Below are 26,119 nucleotides of genomic sequence, written 5' to 3'. Positions count from 1 at the left end.
TAAGTGTCGGAGTCGATCCCTTGTCACTACTTCTTCAAGGTTAGACTAGATACTTACTGGATACACATTGATTTACATACTCATACTACACTTGCTACACATTTTTGTGCAGGTGCATATATGTCTAGTAGACTTGTGGGCGTAGAGGCGTGACTATTGCGGGAACTTAGGTGAGCTGTATTCCATATTGCGAATTCGCAGCATACAAAGTCTCCATCAGAGTTATTTACCCTCTCCTATCTAATTGTATTCCAGACAGATGTTGTATTTTTACTATATTTCCTAGTTGATGCTTACGGGTTTTGGGGGTGATTATGGGTTTTTCAATATTGTACTTGAGAAAATATTATCATTTTTCGGTAAATTCTATATCTTACTACTTAATTGAAGGAAATTATGATTTCAAAAATACTAAAATGGATAATTAAGTTAATTAATTATTGTTGGCTTGCTTACAACGCTGTTAGGCGCTATCTCAACCTTTAATAAATTTTTAGTCGTGGCAACAAGTGCCCATGTATCACAACTTGCCAACAATCAACAATATCAATGTTTCTATAACGATATCCCACGACTCCATCACTACGTGTACAAGAATATTAACAACAACAATGAATGTAAAAATGCTCAACAAGGAAGATGTTTCAACAATAATGATTTCGCCTCAACGTGATAACGACTTTCACAACTTCAACATCAATAACTCAACAATCAGTGATAATGTATAACTACGTTATTAATTAAAAATAACTTATAAGGGAAGAGATAATGTGTAACAATAGTGTAATGACACAACTAGTTGGGCTGGCCCATTTAACTAATCCAACTATTAAGACCATTAGCCTATTAATTCCCTAACTGAATTAAGCAAAAGAAGGAAAATAAAAAGAGAAAAAGTGAGGCGGTTTGCGCAAGAAAAGAAAAAAAAAGAATAAAACCAGCAACTAGTTTATCAGAAGCAGCTCAACAGCGGTTTTTCTAAGGAAAAAAACAAGAGAAATAGGAAGATAGAGATATACGAAGAAGGAGAGCATGGAGGAATAGATCCTAAAAGCAGATTCCAACATCAAATAGAAGTTATTATCTCTAAAACCTTGAACCCAAGTAGTGTTGAAGAAGACTCAATCACTTTTCTCCCTTCTCGACTCTTACAAGTAAGTTTCTAATATACCTATCTATCAATGAACCCATCCTTTTCTATGAGTAATTAGCAACAAAAAACTAGGGTTAAAGATATAGTAATCTGAAATTTAATAGAGAAGTTCCAACTCTGGGGGCAAAGACTCGAATCTTTATATCAAACTCGAATTATTCGAAGTACTTTCTTTTACCCCAGCTCTAATATGAAATACAAGTTCTTTGAAGGATAAGCGAAAAATGATATCAATTATAATTGAACAGAAGCCTTCTTTGTTTTTTTTTAAAAAAGAGAGAGGAAGAAGAAGAAGAACTCGAACTACAAAAGAGAATAGTGACTTAACATAACAGTTGAGCGAGTTTGGGAAATCATAATTTCATTACTAGAGGTATTAATTAATCGAGATGTATGAATAATTAATATTCAAATATTCATTATGTTCTAGATAATTGATACTATGACGTTGTTGGAATTAAATTTGGAGTTGTTCGACAAAAATATACTGCGAGTAGTGACTCTTCCATAGTTGAATTTCAACTATAGCATATCTGGAACTAGTTTTCTTGCATCAAAATATTTTGAAAAAAATCTTATTATTTGCATAGGGACAGGCAACTGATATGTTGATGTATGTCAAATGATTCTTTAATACCTGAGTTTTATTTATAAATAATCTGATTTGAAACTATGTTTATTTATGACTTTTCATATATTTTTTATTTAATTCTTGTTAGAAAGAGAAGAAGTGTGTAAAACTATATTGTGCTATAAACAAAATGGCTTTAGGAAATCAATTTAGCCAGATCGCCGTTATCTAACGTAGGGATTGTTAGACCTGGTGCACCTTGTATGACAGACTTGTGTGTTTCACACATATACCCTCTATAAGGGAACCTAACTGACAGGGTTGTCAGACGGCCATGGTAAACCCATGGTATCAGAAAGTATAACGACTTTGACTTAAGTATCTTTCAGCATAAAAAAGAGTGTAGAAAACATGGAATTGCGACTATGGTTTCACTCACCTGTTTTATCATTCTATACAGGAATTGTTGTATTAATTTCATTGGGTATAATTGAAGAGTTTTTGAGATGCATGATTTCGGATATATGCTTGTCCCAAATATTTGCTATAGTTGATGTTATTACTCACTCAGTCGGTTTTAATCGCCTTATTATCCCTTCTTTTTCCCTTTCCGTCACAGATAATTTAGTTAAAGCTGACACTTCGACCCAAGTAGAGTGATAGACAGAGATGACGATGGATCCAGTAAGCTACGCACTTGCTTTGTGTGGGCTATCAGTTTGTTAGACTACTTTAACATGTTATTTTGTTAAAGTTCTATAGTTTTGCACCATAAGTCAGTCTTGGGATTGTATTTTGGTTTGTGGCTTTAGATTGACGATATTTTCTAAACTTAGCATGTTAGAGTTACTAGTATTATGGTGCATTGAGCACGTGTTGATTGAAGGCTGACATGTTTTTTTTACTTTTGGTTTTCTCTCGGTAAAGAGGAGACTCTGCCGGATTTTTGATATGGAAAGAAAAAAGGTAGGCTTGCTTAGTAGTCTTAGACTCACTTAGCGCCGGTCATGACCCTCGTCGTGCCGTGACAGAGTTGGTATCAAAACTTTAGGTTTAGAATATGACTTAAGGAGCAACGGTTTTAGTAGAGGATTAATTGTGTATATGTTGTGTACCATATGCACGATCGGGGCTCGGCAGAAACTGATTAGCACTTTTCTTTCTTATTCATTATTGAATTTTAAAAGAGTGATATATGCGATCTAGAGCCGAGTAAGCATACTAAAATTGTTTTTATGTTTATAGATGGTAAAGACACGCTTGGCTAATAGTGGGACCGGACAAATAAATAGGCACGAGGTACCACACGCTATGTTAGAAGAATTATGCTTCCACCAAACTCTGGTTGGGGTCGTAGGAGAGGCCGGCATACCTGCTAGACAAGCTGTCCACCCGATCAGTGAAGATGAGGTAATACCACCCTCATAGCCTCAAGGTGGTGGTACTACTGATGCGATAGCCGCAATTCTGCATCAAGCCATGGAAAGTTTGCTATAGAAGGTCCAAACACAATCGAGGGTTAGTGCAATGTCTGAAACGGGTGACAGCCATAACCAGAAAGAACATCCACTTGGGAAATTAATTCGGGAGTTTTTGGAGCTGAAGCCTCCCGTGTTTACAGGGGATAGCGAGACCGAGGACCCACAGCTATTCTTGGATGGAATTTAAAAAGCATTAGATGTGCTTGAATGCTCTAGCACGAGGTCGGTTGCGTTGGCTGCCTATTGTTTATAGGATGTTACCGAAGAATGGCTTAAATCTTTCAACGCAGGCCGACCAATTGGATCACGTCCCTTAACTTTGAATGAATTTTATACTGACTTTATTGAGCGATTCTTGCCTATGAGCCATATAGATGCTTTGGTAGCTCAATTTGAGGGGTTGAAGCAGACCTCAGAGATGTCAGCGAATGAGTATAATATTCAGTTCACTCGTTTATCTCGATATGCACCACATCTATTGGATGATGATGCTATGCAGACTAAGAGGTTCATACGAGGTCTAATCGATCCATTTTTCAAACCACTGACATCACATTTGACTAAGAATGACATAACCTACACACAGGCAGTGGATGTTGCAAGTGAGGTAGAGGCTCGGTGGATTGAAGGGAAGGCAACTAAAGCCTAAAATAAGAGGACAAAGACCACAGGATCCTTTGGAGGGGGTATTGGTACTAGTCGAGGCACAGGATCACAAAGCCATCCACGGACTGCACAAATGAGAGAATCATCAATTGTCCAGTCATCTATCAGTGCTTCTGCCTTGAGACAAAGTCCTAGAGGCCGGTACCGACACCTGGGCAGACCAACCACACTATATCTACTTGTCCTAGTTGTCACAAGGTTCATTTAGGCCAATGTTGGAGAGAAATTGGTGCATGCCTTCGCTGTGGTCAGATGGGTCATTACAAGAGAGATTGCCCACGCTATCAAAAAGGGACTAACCAGGTGTCGACACCGACGAATAGCACCCCAGCCATCTCCGAAGCTCAGACTGCTAGGGAGAATTCGGGATAAGGTAGAGGCGCTGGAAACAAGGGCCCAACTAGTAGAGGATTGGGAGAGGCCGGGAGAGGCAAACCCCGAGTTTTTGGTCTTACCAGGCAAGATGCACAAGCATCTAATGCAGTCGTCACATGTACATTCATAGTGTGTCAACTTGTTGTTGCTATATTTAATGATTTTAAACTGCCCTATTTTTATTGTGTTCATATGATGTCGTAGGATTTAACATACAAAATGATGTCCCAGGTATACATTCGATGTGTTCATTTGATGTTATTGCTTTAATTGACCCTGGATCCACCCATTCCTATGTGTACCCATATTTTGCTATGAGGTTTAACAGACTCCCAGAGTTGTTATTAGCCCCTTTTGTAGTTGCTACACCAGTTGGGGAATATTTACTAGTTGAGTGAGTGTATCCCTCTTTTCAAATTAGTGTTGGGGAAAATGACATATTAGCAGTCTAATATCATTCATGAGTACAAATCAAATGTTAAATGATGTCGAGTGAGTCAAGTTCCATTCTACAAGGTGACCAAGGACCACCTTTGAACAGTTTAATATCATTTATGAGTGCAAATCGAATGTTAAATAAAGGTTGCCTGGGATTTTTTGGCGCGTGTCAAAGATTCAAACATTATAGTGCCAGATTTAGAGAATGTTCATGTGGTTAGAGAATTCCCTAATGTGTTTTTGGAATATCTACATGGGTTACCTTTTGTTAGGAAAATTGACTTCGGTATTGATCTAGTACCTAGAACATAACCCATATCAATACCTCCCTATCGAATGGCACCAACCGAGTTAACAGAGCTGAAGGAACAACTGCATGATCTATTAAATAAAGGTTTCATTAGACCGAGAACTTCGTCTTGGGTCGTACTAGTTCTATTTGTAAAGAAGAAGGATGGGTCCATGAGACTGTATAGACTACCGATAGCTGAACAAGGTCATGATACGCAATAAATACCCGTTGCCGCGTGTTGATGATTTGTTCGACAAACTCCAGGGTGCAAGGAGGTTCTCAAAGATTGATCTACGGTCAGGATACCATCAGCTATTCATCAATGGTGAAGACGTTCCAAAGATGGCCTTTCGAACCAGGTATGGACACTGCGAATTTTTAGTGATGTCTTTTGGACTGACAAACGAACCAATGACATTTATGGACATGATGAATAGGGTGTTCAAACCATACCTGGAAAAATTTGTAATTGTATTTATCGATGATATCCTAAGACTTATGAAGAGCATGAACAACACTTGAGGAGGGTACTATAGACACTTAGAGAACATAAGCTATATGCTAAGATTGCTAAGTGCGAACTTTGGCTAGATCGAGTTTCCATCCTAGGTCATATTATATCCGAGGAAGGGATCTTAGTTGACCCAAAGAAAGTGGAAGCGGTACAGAAATGGCCGAGGCCAACCACCGCCACCGAGATATGAAGCATCTTAGGTCTTGCTGGCTATTATAGGCGCTTTATACAGGATTTCTCAACGATACCAGCACCCTTGACGAAGATGACGCAAAAACATGTGAAATTTCAATGCTCATATGAATATCAGTGAAGTTTTCTTGAAAGTCAAGGAATTTCTAACAACAGCTCCGGTATTGCTGCTTCCATCTGGAACCGAAGGATTTTCAGTATATTGTGATGCCTCCCGAGTGGGACTTGGGTATGTTCTCATGCAGAATGGCCGAGTCATAGCATATGCTTTGAGACAATTGTAGAAGCATGAGCAAAATTATCCGGCACATGACTTAGAGTTGGCGGCAGTTGTATTTGCATTAAAGCTTTGGCGACATTATTTATATGGAGAGAAATGCGAGATCTATACTGATCACAAGAGCCTCTAGTATATCTTCCAACAAAAAGATTTGAACCACCGACAATGAAGGCGGATTGAGCTACTAAAGGATTATGATTGCACGATATTGTATCACCCAAGAAAGGCTAACGTGGTGGCTAACGCATTGAGCCGAAAGTCTAATAAGGAGGAACCTAGCAAAAGAAATCCACAAATTAGAAGATTGTGGAAAAAACTTTAGTTTGGGACAAGCGGTCTCATTATTGGCACATATTCAAGCTAGATCGTCATTAATAGAGGATATCAAGGCAAAGCAATATTTGGATTCGAAGTTGTGCAAAATCAGAGACGACGTTGTTGCCGGTAAGGGCAAATATTTTACTCTAGATAGTAACAAGGTGCTATGATTGGGCGATCGTATCTGTGTACCTGATATTGATGGCTTGAGACACTCGATACTTGAGGAAGCACATGGCTCCAAGTACTCGGTTCATCCTGGATCAACAAAGATGTATCAGGATCTTCGATAGTTATATTGTTGGGATGGTATGAAGAATGATATTGCGAACTATGTCACCCGGTGTCTCACTTTTCAGCAAGTAAAGGCCGAGCATCAACAACCTGCGGGGTTCATGCAACAGCTTGAGATTCCAGAATGGAAGTGGGAACGAATTACCATGGACTTTGTGAGTAGATTGCCACGAACTCCTAAAGCTTATGACTCTATATGGGTGATTGTAGATCGACTTACGATGTTGGCGTATTTTTTGCCGGTTAAAACCATATACAATGGCGTGCGTTATGCACAAATTTATATAGATGATATTGTTCGACTTTATGGAGTCCCGGTGTCTATTATTTCAGATAGAGGGCCCCATTTTACCTCGCACTTCTGTAAAGCATTTCCGAGAGCACTAGGGACGCGTGTGGACTTGAGTCCTACGTTTCACCCGCAGACGGACGGGCAGTTCGAGCGGACTATACATACACCAGAAGATATGTTGAAATCTTGTATCCTTTATTTTGGCGGCATTTGGGACAAATATATACCTTTGGTTGAGTTTGCATATAATAATAGCTTCCAAGCCAGTTTACAAATGGCACCTTATGAGGCGCTATATGAAAGATGATGTCGGTCTCCCATCAGTTCGTTTGAGGCTGGAGAGGCAAGGGTATTGGGTCCAGATTTGGTACAATTAGCACTTGAAAAAATTTAATTAATCAGGCAGAGGTTGCTAGCATCTCAAAGTAGACAAAAAGCTTATGCGGACAAGAGACATCGAGAATTGGAATTTTGGGTAGGAGATCACGTTTTCTTACGGGTATCACCGATGAAAGGGGTTTTGAGATTTGGGAACAAAGGGAAGTTGAGTCCAAGATATATTGGACCATATGAGATACTAGACAGAGTTGATGCCGGGGCATATCGTTTAGCATTTCCGTCAGACTTGTCTTCTGTACGTCAAGTATTTCACGTATCTATGTTGTCAAAGTACATGTCTGACCCGTCTCATGTACTTGAGATATCGAATATTCAATTAGATGAAATATTGACTTACGAAGTGGAGCCAATAGGCATCATTGATAGGCAAGTGAGAAGGCTCCGGTCGAAAGACATTACAACAGTAAAAGTTGTATGGAAGAATCATACTAGTGAAGAGGCAACATGGGAAGACGAGGAACTGATGTGAGCCAAATATCCTCACTTGTTTGAATCCATAGGTATGTAGATATTTAAAATCGGGGACCGAATTTTCGTAAGGGGGGAAGGATGTAATGACCCAACTAGTTGGGCTGGCCCATTTAACTAATCCAACTATTAAGACAATTAGCCTAACTGAATTAAGCAAAAGAAGGAAAATAAAAAGAGAAAAAGATGGGCGATTTGTGCAAGAAAAGAAAAAAAAGAATAAAACCAGTAACTTGTTTATCCAAAGCTGCTCAATAGCAATTTTTCTAAGGAAAAAAAAAAGAGAAACATGAAGAAAGAGAGATACGAAGAAGGAGAAGAAGGAGATCAAGGAGGAACAAATCCTAAAAGCCGATTCCAACATCAAATAGAAGTTATTATCTCTAAAACCTTGAACCCAAGTAGGCAAGTAGTGTTGAAGAACACTCACTTTTCTCCCTTATCGACTCTCACAAGTAAATTTCTAGTATACCTATCTACCAATGAACCCATCCCTTTTTATGAGTAATTAGCAATAAAAAGTTAGGGTTAAAGATATAGTAATCTGAAATTTAATAGAGAAGTTCCAACTCTGGGGGAAAAGACTCGAATCTTTGTATCAAACTCGAATTAATCAAAGTACTTTCATTTACCCCAACTCTAATATGAATACAAGTTCTTTGTAGGATAAGAGAAAAGTGATATCAATTATAATTGAGCATAAGCCTTCTCTGTTTTTTTAAAAAGAGAGAGGAAGAAGAAGAAGAAAAACTACAACTCGAACTACTAAAGAGAATAGTGACTTAACTTAATAGTTGAGCGGGTTTGGGAAGTCGTAATTTTATTACTAGAGATGTTAATTAATCGAGTTGTAGGAATAATTAATATTCAAATGTTCATTATGTTCTAGATAATTGATACTACGACGACGTTCGATCGTTTGAAGTAAATTTGGGTTGTTCGACAAAATATACTATGAGTGATGACTCTTCCATAGTTGAATTTTAACAATAGCATAACTGGAACTAGTTTTCTTGCATCAAAAATATTTTGACAAAATCTATTACTTGTATAGGGACAAGCAACTTATATGTTGTTGTATGTCAAATGATACGGTAATACCAGAGATTATTTATAAATAATATGATATTAAACTATGTTTATTTACGAGTTTTCATATATTTTGGGTTTAATTCTTGTTAGAAAAAAGAAGAAGTGGGTAAAACTATATTTTGCTATAAACAAAAGGGCTTTAGGAAATCAATGGCCAGATCGTCATTATCTAACGTCGGGATTGTTAGATCTGGTGCACCTTGTATGACAGACCTGTGTGTCTCACACATATACCCTCTAGAAGGGAACTCAGCTGACGGGGTTGTCAGATGGCCATGGTAAACTCATGGAGTCAAAAAGTATATCGACTCTGGCTTAAGTATCTGGCTTAAGTATCTTTCAACATAAAAAAGAGTATAGAAAACATGGAATTGCGACTATAGTTTCACTCACCTGTTTTATAAATCTATACAGGAATTGTTGTATTAATTTCATTGGGTATTATTGAAGAGTTTGTGAGATGGAAGATTTCGGATATAAGCTTGTCCCAAATATTTGCTATGGTTGATGTTATTACTCACTCAGTCGGTGTGACTGACCTTATTACCCCTTCTTTTTTTTTTCCTTTCCATCACAAATAATTTAGTTGAAGCTGACACTTTGACCATGTAGAGTGATAGACAGAGCTGACGATGGATCCAGTAAGCTCGGCACTTGCTTCGCCTGGGCTTTCAGTTTGTTAGACTACTTTAACATGTTATTTTGTTAAATTTCTAGAGTTTTGCTCCTTAAGTCTTGGGAATGTATTTTGGCTTGTGGCTTTAGATTGTCGACATTTTCTAAACTTAGCATGTTAGAGTAAGTAGTATTATGGTGCATTGAGCACGTGTTGATTGAAGGCTGACAGGTTTGTACTTTTGGTTTGCTCTCGGTAGAGGAGACTCTGCCGGATTTTTGATATGGAAAAAAAATAAGGTAGGCTTGCTCAGTAGTTTTAGACTCACTTAGCACCGGTCATGGACCTCGTCGGGTTGTGACAAATGGCATCAAATAATGTAAATCAACAAGGAAAGAGATAACATGAATAATAACTTCAAATAATGACACTCAATAATGGAAGAGATAACATGAATAATAACTTCAAATAATGATAATCAACAATGATAGAGATAATGTGTGACAATAATAGAGGCAACAAGTTCAACTAAAGCATGAGAGCAATTTATCAATTAGGATATAGAACACGTGTTAAGAAAATCATTTAAGGCATATAAGGATAGATTAACTCAAGTAGGGATAGATTGACTATGAGAATTTAGAACATGATACTACAATTTAATTTTTAGCATGGAAAAAGTCTAAGTAGCCTAAACCGGTCAATTACCATGTACAACCCGTGTACCCACTCATCACCTTGCGTACACGACTTTCAAATAGAACAAATGAATGAATCAATACCAATCCTAAGGGGTAGTTCCCCCACACAAAGTTAGACAAGACACTTGCCTCAATTAGGCCAATTCAACACTCGAAAATAGCTTTTTCCTTAAAATTTGCCTCCATACGGCTCAAATCAAACCAAAATCGACTTAATATCATCAAACAATGCTAGGGAAATCAATTGCGATAGATAAAGCTTAAGATCATTACACTTCTCCCAAAAAGTCAACAAAAGTCAACCTAGTGCCCGCCCGGTCAAAAACCGGGTTCGATGGTAGATTCCGACTACCCACGACCCCACGTGTTCATATATGTGATTAGTTTCAAAATTCGAGTCCAAATCGACTCTCAAAACTCAATTTCTTATTTTTCAAAACTTTGACAAAGTTTCACAAACTTTTACTTTGATTCACATGATTTTGATGGTTAAATCTATGATACGCTGATGGAATATGATTAGAAATAGATTAAAATAACTTACCCAAAGTTTGTAGGTGAATCCCCTCTCTAAATCGCCTCCTACTGAGTCTAGGGTTAAATAATGAGAGAGTGAGAGATAAAATTCTGACTTTCAGCCCTTATGTTCAACTGCAGTTATTGCAATTGCGAAGAAAATCTCAAAACTGCGGCACTGAAAGGCCGGGGAAGCTCGTTGCGAAATTGTGAACCCTACTGCCCTCGCAAAAGCGACATTTTTGTCGCAAATGCGAACTACCCAAAATCCCAGACCACTTCGCAATTGCGAGCCTGGCATCGCAATTGCGACACCTGAGGCCCCCCTGTTAAGCTCGCAAATGTGACCCTGGTGTTCACAATTGTGACACCAGAGGCACAGACACTAGATTTTTGCCAATTTCAGTCCAAAACACTCTGGAATATGTCTGAAACTCATCCGAGCCCTCCACACAAGTCTAAAAATATCATACGAACTTGCTCGCGCGATAAAAACCCAAAAATAACATCTAAAACTAGGAATCGAACAGTAAAACACATGAATTTCAAAGTAAAGTTCAAGAATTTCTAAATTTACAACTTAACGTCTGAATCCTACCAAATAAACTCCAAATGACACCAAATTTTGCAGATATGTTCTAAATACCATAACGGACCTATTCCAAGACCCAAAATAAATTCCGAGCTCGATAGCTAAAAACCTACTGTGAAACCTTTCAACTTTCAATTCCAAATTTCGGCAAATCAACACAAATCAACCTGCAGACTTGCAAAATCAATTCCGGGCATACGCTCAAGTTTGAAATTGCGATACAAAGCTATCGGATCCATGAAAATATGGTTTCGGGGTCGTTTTCATAAAAGTCAAAGTTTGTCAATATTTTCTAATTTAAACCTTTAAGTCAAGAATCAAGGGTCCAAATAAACCCGAAAGTTCCACGGAACAAAACTAACAGACCCCGCAAGTCATAAAATCATAAACACACATGTGTGAAACATCAAAAGGGGAAACGGGGTGCAATTATACAAAACGATCGATCGGGTCGTTACATTCTCTCCCTCTTAAAATAAACATTCGTCCTCGAATGTGCATAAGGACATACTTGAAGTGGTGAATAGATGAGGATAACGACTCCGCATGTCGTGCTCGGTCTCCCAGGTCGCCTCTTTGACCTGATGACCCCTCCATTGAACCTTCACTAAAGCAATATTCTTTGATCTCAACTTTCGGACCTGTCTGTCCAAGATAGCCACATGCTCCTCAATGTAACTCAAATCCTCATCCAATTTGACTGTGCTGAAGTCTAGAACATAAAACGGATCACCATAATACTTCCGGAGCATAGAGACATGGAACACCAGATGAACCGCAAATAAACTAGGTGGCAAAACATGCCACCTCCCCAATCCTCTCAAGGATATCAAAAGGTCCGATATACCTAAGGCTCAACTTACCCTTCTTCCCTAACCTCATTACACCTTTCATGGGTGAATCCCAGAGGAAGACTCGCTCTCCAACCATGATGCAACATCACGAACCTTCCGAGCCACATAACTCTTCTGTCTAGATTGGGCTGTATGAAGCTGATCCTGGATCATCTTGACCTTCTTTAAGGTATCTCGAACCAAATCTGTGCCTAATAACTTAGCCTCTCCCAGCTCAAACTACCCAACTGGAGAACGACATTGTCTTCCATATAGAGCCTCATAAGTAGCTATCTGAATACTCGATTGGTAGCTGTTACTGCAGGCAAACTGCACAAGCGGCAAGAACTGATCCCAAGCACCCCCGAAGTCCATAAAACAGGTGCGAAGCATATCTTCTTATATCTGAATGGTGCGCAAGGAATGTCCCTCCGTCTGAAGGTGAAATGATGTAGTCAACTCAACCTGTGTGCCTAGATCACACTGTACAACTCTGTAGAAACGTGATGTGAATTGCGTACCCCGATCAGAGATGATGGACACCGGTACGCCATGAAGTCGGACAATCTCGCGAATATAAACCTTAGCTGGCTACTTTGAAGAATAGGTAGTCACTACCGGAATAAAATGAGCCGACCTGGTCAACCTGTCCAAAATCACCCATAGTGCGTCAAATTTCTTCTGGTTCTGTAGGAGCCCAACAACGAAGTTGATGGTGACACGCTCCCATTTCCACTCGGGAATCTCTAGTCGCTGAAGCAAACCACCAGGCCACTGATGCTCATACTTCACCTGCTGAAAATTTAGGCGTCGAGCTACATACTACACTATGTCTTTCTTCATTCTCCTCCACCACTAGTGCTTCCTCTAATCCTGATACATCTTAGCGGCACCCGGATGAATGAAGTACCACGAACTGTGGGCCTCCTGAAGAATCAACTCACGCAACCCATCCAAATTGGGCACATATAACCGGCCCTGCATCTGCAACACACTGTCATACCCAATAGAAACCTCCTTGGCATCGTCGTGCTGAACCATGTCCTTAAGGACAAGCAAATGGGGGTCTTCATTCTGACGCTCTCTGATACGATCATATAGAGAAGACTGAGAAATCACGCAAGCAAAAACTCGACCGGGCTCCGAAACATCCAATCTAACAAACTGGTTGGCTAAGGCCTGAACATCCAATGCAAATGGCCTCGCCGCTGCTGGTAGATATGCTAAACTAAACTCTCCGCCACCACATTGGCCGTCCCGAGATGATATAGAATGGTGATATCATACTCCTTAAGCAATTCTAACCACCTCCGCTACCGCAAGTTAAGATCTTTCTGGTTGAACAGATGCTGTAGACTCCGGTGGTCCGTAAAGAACTCACAAGGGACACCGTACAAATACTACCGCCAAATCTTCAAGGCATGAACAATGGCTGCCAACTCCAAGTCGTGAAATGGGTAATTCTTCTCGTGAGTCTTTAACTTTTGAGATGAATAGGGAATCGCCCTAGCGTCTTGCATTAACACCACACCAAGGCCAACACGTGATGCATCACAATACACAATATAACACCCCGAACCCGTAGGTAAGGCCAACACTGGGGCTGTAGTCAAAGGAGTCTTGAGCTTTTGAAAGCTGGCCTCGCACTCCTTGGACCATCTGAAAAGAGTACCCTTCTGGGTTAATCTGGTCATAAGTGCAGCAATAGATGAGAATCCCTCTATGAAACAACGATAATACCTGGCCAAACCAAGGAAACTCCGAATCTCAGTAGATGAAGACGGTCTGTGCCAGTTCTGTACTGCTTCAATATTCTTCAGATCTACCTTGATCCCCTTACTCGACACCATATGCCCAAAAAACGCCATTGAATCAAGTCAGAATTCACACTTTGAGAGTTTTGCATACAACTTCTTCTCTCTCAAGGTCTGGAGCACGATCCTCAAGTGTTGCAAAATGATCTTCCCGACTGCGAGAGTACACCAAGATGTCGTAAATAAACACAATGACGAATGAATCAAGATAAGGCTGTAATACACTGTTCATCAAGTGCATTAATGCTTCGGGGAGTTGGTCAGCCCAAATGACATCACAACTAACTCGTAGTCACCATACCGAGTCCTAAAGGCAGTCTTCAGAATGTCCGAATCCCGAATCTTCAGCTGATGATAACCTGACCGCAAATCAATCTTTGTGGACACCCTAGCACCCTGTAGCTGATCAAATAGGTCATCAACGCGTGGTAATGGATACATGTTCTTCACCGTAACCTTGTTCAACTAGCGATAATCAATATACTTATGCATAGAACCATCCTTCTTCTTTACAAACAAGACTGGAGCACCCCAAGGCGACACACTAGGCCGAATGAATTTCTTATCAAGCAACTCCTACAAATCTGCTGGGGCTATACGATATGGTGGAATAGAAATGGGTTGAGTGACCGGCAACAAGTCAATACCAAAATCGATGTCCCTATCGGGCAGCATGCCCGGAAGATCCACTAGAAATACATCTGGAAAGTCTTTCACTATCGAAACTGACTCAACGGTAGGAGTATCAGCACTGACATCTCTCACAAAGGCTAGATAAGCATTACACCCTTTCTCAACCATATGTTGAGCCTTTAGAAATGATACAACCCTACTAGGAACATAATCTAATGCACCCCTCCATTCTAACCGTGGCAAACCTGGCATAACCAACGTCACCGTCTTGGCGTGACAATTTAGAAAAGTATGATAGAGCGACAACTAGTCCATGCCCAAGATAACATCGAAGTCTACCATACTAAGTAACAACAGATCAACTCTGGTCTCAAAACCACCAATAACAACTAAACACGACTGATACACACGGTCCACAACAGTAAAACCTCCCACAAGCGTGGACACATAAACAGGAGAATTTAATGAATCACAAGATATATTCAAATCGAGCAAAGTAAGATGACACTATTAATACGTGGATCCCGAATCAAATAAGACTGATGCATCTCTTTGGCAAACCCGAACCATACCTGTAATGATTGAGTCTGAAGAAATTGCCTCTGTCCTACCTGGAAAAGCATAGTATTTGGCCTAGCGTCCCCTCTAGAGCGACCTCTACCACGTCCGTACCCCACCCCTAGTTGGTTGTGCAGGTGGAGCGGCAAATGTGGTAGCAATCATGACCTGAGAAGTCTATGGGCCTGACTGAATTCATGGAGCCTGAGTAGTCTGTGGAGGTGAACCCCTCCTGAGTCTGGGGCAGTGTCTAACCATATGATAGGTATCACCACACTCAAAACAAGCTCTCGGTAGGCGTGACTGTTGGGACTAGCTTGGGCCTGGTTGGCTGGATTGACCGTTGAAGGCACCCCACGCAGGAGGTGCACTAGAAAGTGGTTGAGCAAATGTGCAACCTGGGACCTCAGAACAACCAGAGCACAACTAGAAGATGGAATTGCTAAGTGAACTGGACGACTCATATAACCTCTACCATGACGGGCTTTAGCTGCAGCCTGGCTGTTGATACCCAATTTTTCCCTCATTTTGTTCTCTATATATATATATACACTTTCAAAATTGTGCATACGCACCATCACTTGATTTATAAACATATACAAGCATTTTTCATAATTTTCTATAATTCTTAAAAGGTTTTAAATAAATTTATTCCTGCATTTTATTATATAAATACTCATTAATTACCTCACAAATTATTTTACAATGATTTTATCATCTAATTTCACCATTTACACCCATATTAGGTTTTAAATATTTTAACATACTTGTCATAATTACATTTGCATTTTTAAAAGGCCAAAATTGCACATTTGCAATAATAGCCTATATGTACTTATAATTATTGCCAAAATAATCTTTTTATACTTTTATATTGTTAGATAACTATTTTATTTGTTTTTATGCACAAATAATATTTTCATTTTGTTTATTTATTATTTTTACAAATTATTTATTAATTAAATTTGGGTACTTAAATAACAACCCATTTTTGAGCCTATTTTTGGACCAACCCCCAGCCCAATTACCTAAACACCTAGCCAAACACCTTAACCCAAAACCCACTAGCCCAGTCCCCATACTTGTTTCTATACCCGACCCAACCTCCCTTAAATCCTGGCCGTTGATCTTTTAAGATCAACGGCCCTCATTTATTCTCCAATTTTAAATTAACCACCCCAACCCTAATCCCCTCATTCCCTAAGCCCCATCGCCCTTAAATGCTCTATCTTCTTCTTCTCTTCTGTGGAAACCCTAGCGCCGTCACCTGTTACCCGCTCGGATTTTAACCCGAAATGGAATCAATCAATGATTCCCTTACCTTGTTGACCCCCTCTCACTCTTGGCTACTCGCTTATGGTGTTACATAATTGCTTGCCTAACATGGCAAGCAGAAGCTCTTTAATTTTAAACCAAATCTGGTTCAAATCTTTTGACCTCTTTGCATCTGTGTTCGTTCTCGTTTCTTTATAGTATGAATCTCTGAGATTCTTCGCGATTTTCTACTTACCCTAAAACTAGGGTTCAGTCTTTCTAGATCTAATCTGGTTCTCGATTCTTTAATTATTTTTCCCTTAATGTTTCTGTCTATATGTCTCTGTGCATCTTATTATAACTCTCTTCGTTAATTTCTGACTGACTTTTACTTACCCTAAATTAGGGATTTTTGTTTCTTCGAAATCAAACCAAATCTGTTTAATTCTTTAATTATTGTGTTAAAATCTCTATCTATATGTCTATATGTATCTCTTTGCTTGCTATTCCTGCCAATTTTGTATATTTTGCCTAAATTAGGGCTTCAAATTTTTCTTTTCTTATTAACTGTTAAGTGCTTTCCTTTCTAGTATCTTGACTAATTATTTCCATATTTGTGTGTGCAATTTCAGTACTATTTAAACCACTCCCCTATTCCCCTTTAAACAAACGAAGAGTCAAAATTTTCCGACTACCCTAAAAAAACTATACACTGTTATTCTTTAGCAATACTATTGTTCTGTGTTCTAGACTCCTGGCCGGCTGGAAGCCAAGGCCAGAAATCCTCAATTGTTTGCTTCTATTTGGTGACAATTGCTACATTGTTAGATTCCTCTTCTGTTTCGTCTTGACTGGTGAGTTATTGAATCCTTTACTACTTTATTACTCGTTTAATATGTTATTGTTATTAGACTAGTTAGTGTCTGTATTTAAGATATGTTGAACTCACTTGAGTCAGTTAGCGAAATCTGCTTAACTCGTTCCTTTAGCATTAAAGGTGCTTACACACCTTTCTTAAGAACTGTTAATCATGTGTGCCTTAGCATATTCATTAGCTTGTTGTTGAACCTGTTGCTATGTGATTTGTCTGGTTCTATGCTCACTATGTTATGATACCTTTGTTAAATTGTTCCGTCAAGTCCTTAATACTAATTAATGTGCTCCAGATCTACTGTTAGTCAATGAGCTTTCTTTCTCTGATTTAGTTTGATCTGAAGTCTTTGTTATCTTTGTGAAACATGTCTATGAAATGATCCTTATTAGCATATGATTTAACCATATCTTAAAACCCAAATCTCTAGTGTGTCAGAGTTCCCAAGGGCCACTATGTATGGGCTTTTGGAGCTATTGTGAGTTGAAGGCCTGGCCTGTCCAGGTGTATTTAGGCCTGCTGCAGGCTTCCTATAGTTTATATACTTTGTAATTCATTCATTCGATTGTGGTCTGTAATAATTATTTATAATAACAATTAGGGCAATAGTGAATTAGGAAACTGGGTTTATTTTTTAACGTTTGCATGAGAATGGGTAGAAATCCTGCCTATATGTGTTTACTTTGCTCATTCTACTATTATATGTTAGATAACCTGCCTGCAGTATATTCAAATCTGGCTCTTTAGAAATCATGCTTATAGGGTTCTTAATTGATTGATATGCTAGTGTCATACTTGCTCATTTAGTATACATGCCTATAAGAGTTAAAACCAGTTCCAATCACTAAAGGTAGGAATCATGTCTATAGGGAAATTACCATCTGCGTTAAGCGCTAAAACTAGGATTTAAACACTGCCTCATCGAACACTATTGAAAGCATGCCTATAGGAACAACTGAGTAATTCTGAATATCTCTCATTGCTTGTCACTGCCTAACACTGAGTAAATCACCTAGATAGCATGCCTACGGGTTTAACCGCTTATACTTATAATCAGTTACAGTCACTTAGGAATTACTTTGCATAACTGCCACTATGATTAGAATCCAGAATCACCTAGAGATCATGCCTATAGGACCTAACAACCTTAACTGTTGAAACTGTCAATACGCCTAATCTATTTTGCATGCGTTTGCTGCCTAATGTGTGGAGGCTAACTTGAGCCCTTAACTGCTTTTATATGAAGTCCAACTTGTTTTGCATGTCGATTAGTTCTATGATTTTGCGCAGCCTAAGTTGAAGTCTAGTACTACCTAAATAGAGGTCTAAAGCCTCCTGGACCATAGGCATGGGATGGGTAGTGCACGCATATGGCACGGTCTAGAATTAACTAGTGCGCTTTAGGTAACAACTTAAAGATTGTAATCGGGTAGTAGGAGATGATAGTCTGTGCTCGCTGAATAATATGAGTAATACCCCATCTCCGGTGAGTTAAGAAGTATTATTTATGTTGCACGGGGTGATCCTTTTGGCTAAAAAATTTAGGACCCCCCCCCCACCTTGCCTTGCAATCAATTATTTGTGTTTAATGATGAACTTCCCGGATTCCTTGTTTTCTTATCTCTGATCACATAGACTAATTCATATAATTATGTCCGGGCGGGACCCACAGTTATGGACTTCGAAGAGTGCCTAACACCTTCTCTTTGAGGTAATTTCGAGCCCTTAACCGAACTTTGGTGACGCAAACTGTTTAATTAGAGTTATCTGCAAATAGGTGCCCTAACGCACCTTAATCCGTTAGGTGGCGACTCTCTCTTTTAACACCCTTCCTTAAAAGAGTTGTCACGTGTCGAAACCCGATTTCGCGAGAAAAAGGGAGCGCGACAGTGGCCACCACTAAATCGTCCTGTACCTTGAGGCCTCTTGGCCTCCCTGTTTTCCCCCCTCACGGCCCTGCATACCCTCCAACCTCTATGCAATCTCTACCACCTGCTGATATGGGGTTTCTGTCACCAACTCTCGAGCCATGCTGAATCTAATACCATAGTTTATCCCCACGATAAATCGATAGACTCTCTCTCTATAACTGTAGAAATCAGCGCAGGTGCATGTCTGGACAAGTTACTGAATCGGACGACATACTTTGACATTGTCATAGTACCTTGGCGCAGCTGCTCAAACTCTGCGTACCATGTATCCCTAAGGGTCTGAGGGACAAACTCCCTCAAGAACAACTTTGAAAATCGAGTCCCTGTAAGTGAAGCTGCATCGGCTGGGCTACCCTCCACGTACACACGCCACTACTGATATGCTGCTCCGGATAGCTGGTGCATCATAAAAGCAACCTCACTCGTCTCCACAACACCCATTGTGGGGAGAATACAGTGGAACTTCTCTAGAAACCCATGTGCATCCTCTGAAGCTAAACCGCTGAAGTAGGTGGATGATACTTCTTGAACCTTTCGAGTCTAAGCTGCTGCTCCTCAGATGTTGCTGCCTTAGTCGCGAGCTGAACCGGAATAACAGGCTGTACTGGCATAAACTATCGAACCTAATCGACCTGGACCCGCTGCTCTGGGTACGGGCCGCGGGAGTTTGAGCTCCTCCCCCAGCTTGAAATAACGCTGGTGCAAGTGGAATCAATCCCGCCTGACCTAAAGTACCAAACATGCTCAAGAACTGTGCGAGAGTCTCCTAGTGCTCGGATGGCTATAGGCGCCTCGGATGCCTGTCCCCCAAATGACGATGAAATACTCATAAAATTCCAAATGCAAAATATGTCACCTCGTCCATTTAACGTCGTAAGTAACCTACTTATTTTAAGTAAAATACTGATATCATATTAAAACACAATAAATGTAGATAAATTCAAGTTAAATTAGGTAGTGGAGAGGAAGGAGAGATTGAAAAAAGAAAAAGAGCGGAGAGACAAAAAGTATAAGATCACAATCGATTAAAATGTTGAATAATTAAAATAACTTTATAAAGTAGATATACATGGTAAAATAAATATTTTAATTGTGCATAGTATTAAATGGTATTTTCGGTAGGTATACTGCGTAGATACATAGCTATACTATATTAGAAATTTATTTACTCCTCGTAGAGAAGTTTTAACTTAATTATAATTTGATATACAATTTTACCAATTATATACAAATTAGTGATAAATAAGAATCCCTTAATATTATGGCTTTTAATTAATAACCAAATCCCACCCTCTCCCTTGTCCTTGTGTTTTCTCACCTAATGATGATCAAATCACGATCACGGGTTGTCCGGTTCTAATTTCATATGCAGTGTGAGCACGTATTTTTGTCAGATATAAAATTTCTCTTAAAACACTCCAAAATAGCCTTTAATTATTTTATAAAATTTAGGAATTTATTTCTATTTTATTTGATTTGTTTTGCGCGTATTTGTGTCTCATGCATTTTTAATAATATTTTTAAATTATGAAAATGACAAAAATATTTTTTATCTTTAATTTGTTTACATTGGTAGACTTTAACTTCAGTTTTAGCACTTAGTTACATGTTTAATTGCGTTACTTAAATACAAAATAACAAAAAAAAAAAAAGCATTTAGGTACTTTGCATTTGACATTTTAGGTGTAGTCAATTAGTTTCTTTTCTTTTAATTTGTAAAACTAATTGATTAGGTTTAGTTGTTAAAATAGATAATGAAGCTAAATTTGCAATAGGCTTTAATTAGAATTTTAGGCTAAGTGGCTAACTTTGAAAATCAAAACAAAATATATTAGACGGCCCAAAGGTTCGTCACTACTTTCAATATAGAACTGTACCGGTTAAGTTCGTCACTACTTTCAGTCCAAAGGTTGGATTTGATACTTATTGAGTTGGTTGTACTTACGCTACACCCTGCACATCATGTGTAGATCCAGGTGCTTTCGGTCACGGCGGCTACTGAGTGTGGAGTCAGGATCTCGGGAGACTATCGAGGTACCTGCATGTCATCTGCATACTTTGACTCTCCTTTATTGTCTTTTCTTGTATTTTCGATTTTTGCTCTTTAGACATTGTATTAGACTATCTTCCGTTGTAGGTGCTCATGTACTTGGTGACACCCTAGTTTTGGGAGAGATTCTTTTGGGAGCACGGTTATGCCAGAGATGTGACTATTGGGGAAGATGGGGTATTGAGGATGCAGGGTCGGATTTGTGTGCCTAATATTGATGGGCTACATGAGTTGATTTTGAAGAAAGCCCACAGTTCGCGGTATTCTATTTATCCAGGTGTCGCGAAGATGTACCAGGACTTGAGGCAACACTATTGGTGGAGAAGTATGAAGAAGGATATAGTGGGGTTCGTAGCTTGGTGCCTTAACTGTCAGCATGTGAATTATGAGCATCAGAGACCGGGTGAATTGCTTTAGAGGTTAGAGATTCCAGAGTGTAAACGGGAGCGGATCACCATGAATTTTGTAATTGGGCTCCCACGGACATCGAGAAAGTTTGATGCTACTTGGGTGATTGTCGTTCGGCTGACCAAGTTCGTGCACTTCATTCCAGTTGGGACTACTTATTCTTCGGAGCGGTTGGCTGAGATTTACATTCAAGAGATCGTTTGCCTTCACGGTGTGCCAGTGTCCATCATTTAGATCAGGGCACGCAGTTTACATTGCAGTTTTGGAGAGCCACGAGCGAGAGTTGGGCACCCAGGTTGAGTTGAGTATAGCATTTCAGCCTCAGACGGACGGACAGTCCGAGCGCACTATTCAGATATTGGAGGACATGCTATGCGCTTGTGTCATTGATTTTGGGGGTTCATGGGATCTGTTTCTGCCGCTCGTGAAGTTTGGCTACAACAACAGCTACCAGACGAGCATTCAGATGGCTCCGTATGAGCCTTTGTATGGGAGAAGGTGTAGATCTCTGGTGGGTTTGTTTGAGCCGGGTGAGGCTAGACTATTGGGTACTGACTTGGTTCAGGATGCATTGGACAAGGTTAAATTGATACAGGAGCGGCTTCGCACGGCGCAATCCATACAGAAGAGTTATGCCGACGGGAAGGTCCGTGATGTTGCTTACATGGTTGGGGAGAAGGTTCCGCTGAAGGTTTCACCCATGAAAGGTGTTATGAGATTCGGAAAGAAGGGCAAGTTGAGCCCTCACTATATTGGGCCATTTGAGGTACTTCAGAGGATTGGAGGGGTGGATTACAAGCTTTGTTGCCACCTAGTTTGTCAAGTGTGCATCCAGCATTTCATGTTTCTATACTCCGGAAGTATGTCTGCAATGCGTCTCATGTTTTGGATTTCAGCACGGTTCAACTGCATGGTGATTTAACTTATGATGTGGAGCCAGTGGCCATTTTGGATAGGCAGGTTCAAACGTTGAGGTCAAAAGATAAAGCTTCAATGAAGGTGCAGTGGAGAGGTCAGCCCATGGAGGAGCCTGCTTGGGAGACCGAGCGGGAGATGCGGAGTAGATATCCACATCTATTTGAGACTACGGGTATGTTTCTATACCCGTTCGAGGACGAACATTTGTTTAAGAGGTGGAGAATGTAATGGCCCTAACGGTTGTTTTGAGAGTTGTCTCCCTGTTCCCCCATTTTCTGCTCCTTTTGTGCTTTACAGTTGTTATGTGACTTACCGTGTTAGTTGGTTCTGGTCCGGATGGATTTCAGAATGAATTGAGACACTTAGTCTCAAAAATTGAAAACCTAAGTTGAAAAAGTTGAACGAATGTTGATTTATGTGTAAACGACTCCGAAATGGAATTTTGATGGTTCTGTTAGCTCTCTTGGGTAATTTTGGACTTAGGAGCGTATCCGGATTGTGATTCGGAGGTCCATAGTTGAATTAGACTTGAAATGGCGAGAGTTGGATTTTTAAAAAGTTTGACGGGGAGTAGACTTTTTGATGTAGGGGTCGGATTGAGATTTCGGAAGTTGGAGTAGGTCCGTGGTGTCATTTATGACTTGTGTGCAAAATTTGGGGTCATTCGGACGTGTTTTGATAGGTTTCGGCGTCGTTCGTAGAAGTTGGAAATTCCTTAGTTCATTAGGCTTGAATCTAGGTGTGATTCGTGTTTTTGAGGTCGTTGGAGGTGATTTGAAGGCTCGACTAAGTTTGTATTGTGTTATAGGACTTGTTGGTATGTTTGGTTGAGGTCCCGGGGGCTCGGGTTGATTTCGGATGATTTTCGGAACGAGGTTTGAAGTTGAAGGGTAGCTGAAGATTTGCACCTACTAGTGTAATCGCACATGCGGCGCGGGAACCGCAGATGCGAGCTCGTAGGTGCGAGCTAGGATGCGCAGAAGCGAAGTTTGGACTGGTGAACTGCGGACGCAGGTACGAAGATTTTTCCGCACCTGCGATGACGCCGAAGCGGAGCGATGGGCGCAGAAGCGGACGTTTGCGCAAGTGCGATGGACATGTCCGCACCTGTGGTTGCACAGATGCATGGAAAGTACAGCAGAAGCGGAGGCCCAACTTTGGTGTTTTACCACAGAAGCGGAATTTTGGTCGCTTCTGCGGCACCGCAAATGTGGTTAAGTGTCCGCAGAAGCGGAAGTACTAGGTAGAAAGTTAAATACAACGGTTCACGATTTTGGCTTCATTTTAACATTTTGAGCTCGGTCCTAGGCGATTTTTGAGAGGGTTTTTGAGGAGATTCTTGAAGTAAGTTCCTTGTGTTCATTTTTATTCAATAATCTTGTTTCCCCATTGATTTTCTCACCCAGACTGTGTGGTTTTGAGTTGAAATTTTGGGATGTAAGGCTAGGGATTTGGAGAGTGGATTTGGGGGTTTTGGGTGACGTTTTGGTGTTGGATTTTGAGAGAAATTGTATGGTTTAACTCGTGGTTGAATGGGCTTTTGGGTTTTATGACTTTTGTCGGATTTCGAGACGTGGGCCGGGGGGACGGCTTTGAACCAATTTCGGATTTTGATTAATAACTTTGTCTTTTTCTTGCGGAATTAATTCCTTTAGCCTGTTTTGATTGTATCGTACTGTTTATGGCTAGATTCGAGGCATTAGAGGCCGATTTGTTACGCAAAGGTGTGTTGGAGTAGAGTTGTGCTTGGATTGAGGTAAGTAACACTTCTACATTTGACTCCGAGGGTTCAAAACCCCGAAATATGTGTTATATGATTGGTCTTGCACTACAATAAAATGGGTAAATTGCGGAGGTTTATTTGCGGAGGGTATAAGTAACCTCCGCAATTTGCATAATTTTGCGGCAATATATTAGCCCCCACAAAATTATACAATTTACGGGAGTCTAAAACATCCGCAACCCTAAAATAATAGCGGGTAATTTATTTCAGACTCCCTCCATTTTTTCCCCAATATTTTCGCCCTTGAAACTTTCGCCCATTTTCTCTTTCTCTCTCTCCGCAGGAACTCTTCATTGAATTAAACTCCGCAGGTATTTTCGCCTTTCACAATGACAAAATACACTCTCTCCTTCTTCTTCCTCCTCCTCCTCTTCTTCTTCTAACTTCTCTTTTCCTCTGCAATTGCCACCGCTTTTACTCCTCCCAAGGTTTGATTTTTCTCTTTCTTTCCTAATTTCCCCTCATGGGTTTTCTGTTAATTTTGAATTTTTATGTGTAGTTTGGTCGATTTGTAAGATTAAATGGTGTTTGATATTGAATTCCCACTTTTGTGAAATGTGCTTTTTCCTTGCTTTCTTTGTGCTTTTGGGTTTAAAGGTGTCAACTTTATGATATCTCTGAGGGTTTGGGTTTTTCTTTGCTTTGTGGGTGTGTTGCATCTGCTGCGCTGATCAAATTGGGGAAACTGTATTGTTTTGTTAGTGTGGTGTTTTCATGTTTGGTAGTTCTTGACAATCTGTTTTCACTTCTAATTCTTCAGAGAGTTCTTTAATTGTGTCAACATGCATTCAATTCCATTTGTTGGACTATAGTGACTATGCTCGTAAATTAAAAGTGGCTTTCCTCACAACTTTAAAGAATATTTCAGTGCCGGATGGTTACTCGAGTAATATTTCTGATTGCATTGATCAGGACCAAAGGAGAATCTTTGGATTAAAGAGTCATGATTGTCACATTATTATGGAGCAATTGCTACCAATAGCAATTCGCAATGTGCTGCCAAAGGAGGTTGTTGCAGTCTTAGTCGCGCTTTCCTCTTTTTTCAGAGAACTTTGTCTTAAAAGTTTGAGTTTGGCAGATCTAGAAAAGTTACAAGATCGCATTGTGCTCACACTTTGCCACTTGGAGATATTATTCCCACCATCGTTCTTTACTGTAATGGTCCATTTAACTGTCCATCTAGTAGATGAAGCAATACAAGGTGGTCTGGTACATTATAGGTGGATGTATTTTGTTGAAAGGTAAAATATTTCTTACCCGAAATTTTGATGTATGTAATAGTAATTCAAGTTAAGTGCTTATTCTAAACATGTTACATTTTATGTTAGATTGTTAGGTCATTTTAAGTCCCTCGTAGAGAATAAGGCACAACCAGAAGGTTCCATAGCTGAAGGTTACATTGTTGAAGAAGCTCTAACTTTTTGTTCTCGTTATTTTGAGGGGATTGAGTTAAGGCTGAATAGGCCTAGACGTGTGAAAGATGAACCCAAACTTAACGAGGCTTCTGAATTGTCCTCTATCTTCCTTCCACAAGGCAAATCAGCTGGAGGCTCCTCATCGTTCCCCTTGACTCCATTGGTGAAGACGCAAGCTCATCGATATGTGTTATTTAATTGTGCGGCAGTGAAGCCATTTATTGAGTAAGTAAATAAAATTGATATGAATATTGACAAAAGTTTAGAGTTAAAATAATTAAAATCGATATAGTTAGCTCATTTGAGGTGAGTTTAGGGATCACATAAGAATGAGCACAAGAGGACAGAGAGCTTCAACATCAGATTTGGAGAGGAGGGTTAATAGAGAGTTTCCTGATTGG

At 39.8% G+C, this 26,119-nt stretch overlaps 1 long non-coding RNA gene across 1 annotated transcript; it reads left to right on the top strand.

Moving 5' to 3' along the window:
• Positions 1-882: 882 nt before the first annotated feature.
• Positions 883-9,557, top strand: LOC109205998. The gene is made up of 2 exons (XR_002064771.1): positions 883-1,154; positions 2,344-9,557. It is a non-coding gene; the product is annotated as an uncharacterized LOC109205998 (long non-coding RNA).
• The last annotated feature ends 16,562 nt before the right edge of the window (positions 9,558-26,119 follow it).

This window comes from Nicotiana attenuata, unplaced genomic scaffold (genome assembly GCF_001879085.1).
Source record: "Nicotiana attenuata strain UT unplaced genomic scaffold, NIATTr2, whole genome shotgun sequence".
NCBI lineage: Eukaryota > Viridiplantae > Streptophyta > Magnoliopsida > Solanales > Solanaceae > Nicotiana > Nicotiana attenuata.
This window is presented reverse-complemented; position numbering and strand designations above follow the sequence as displayed.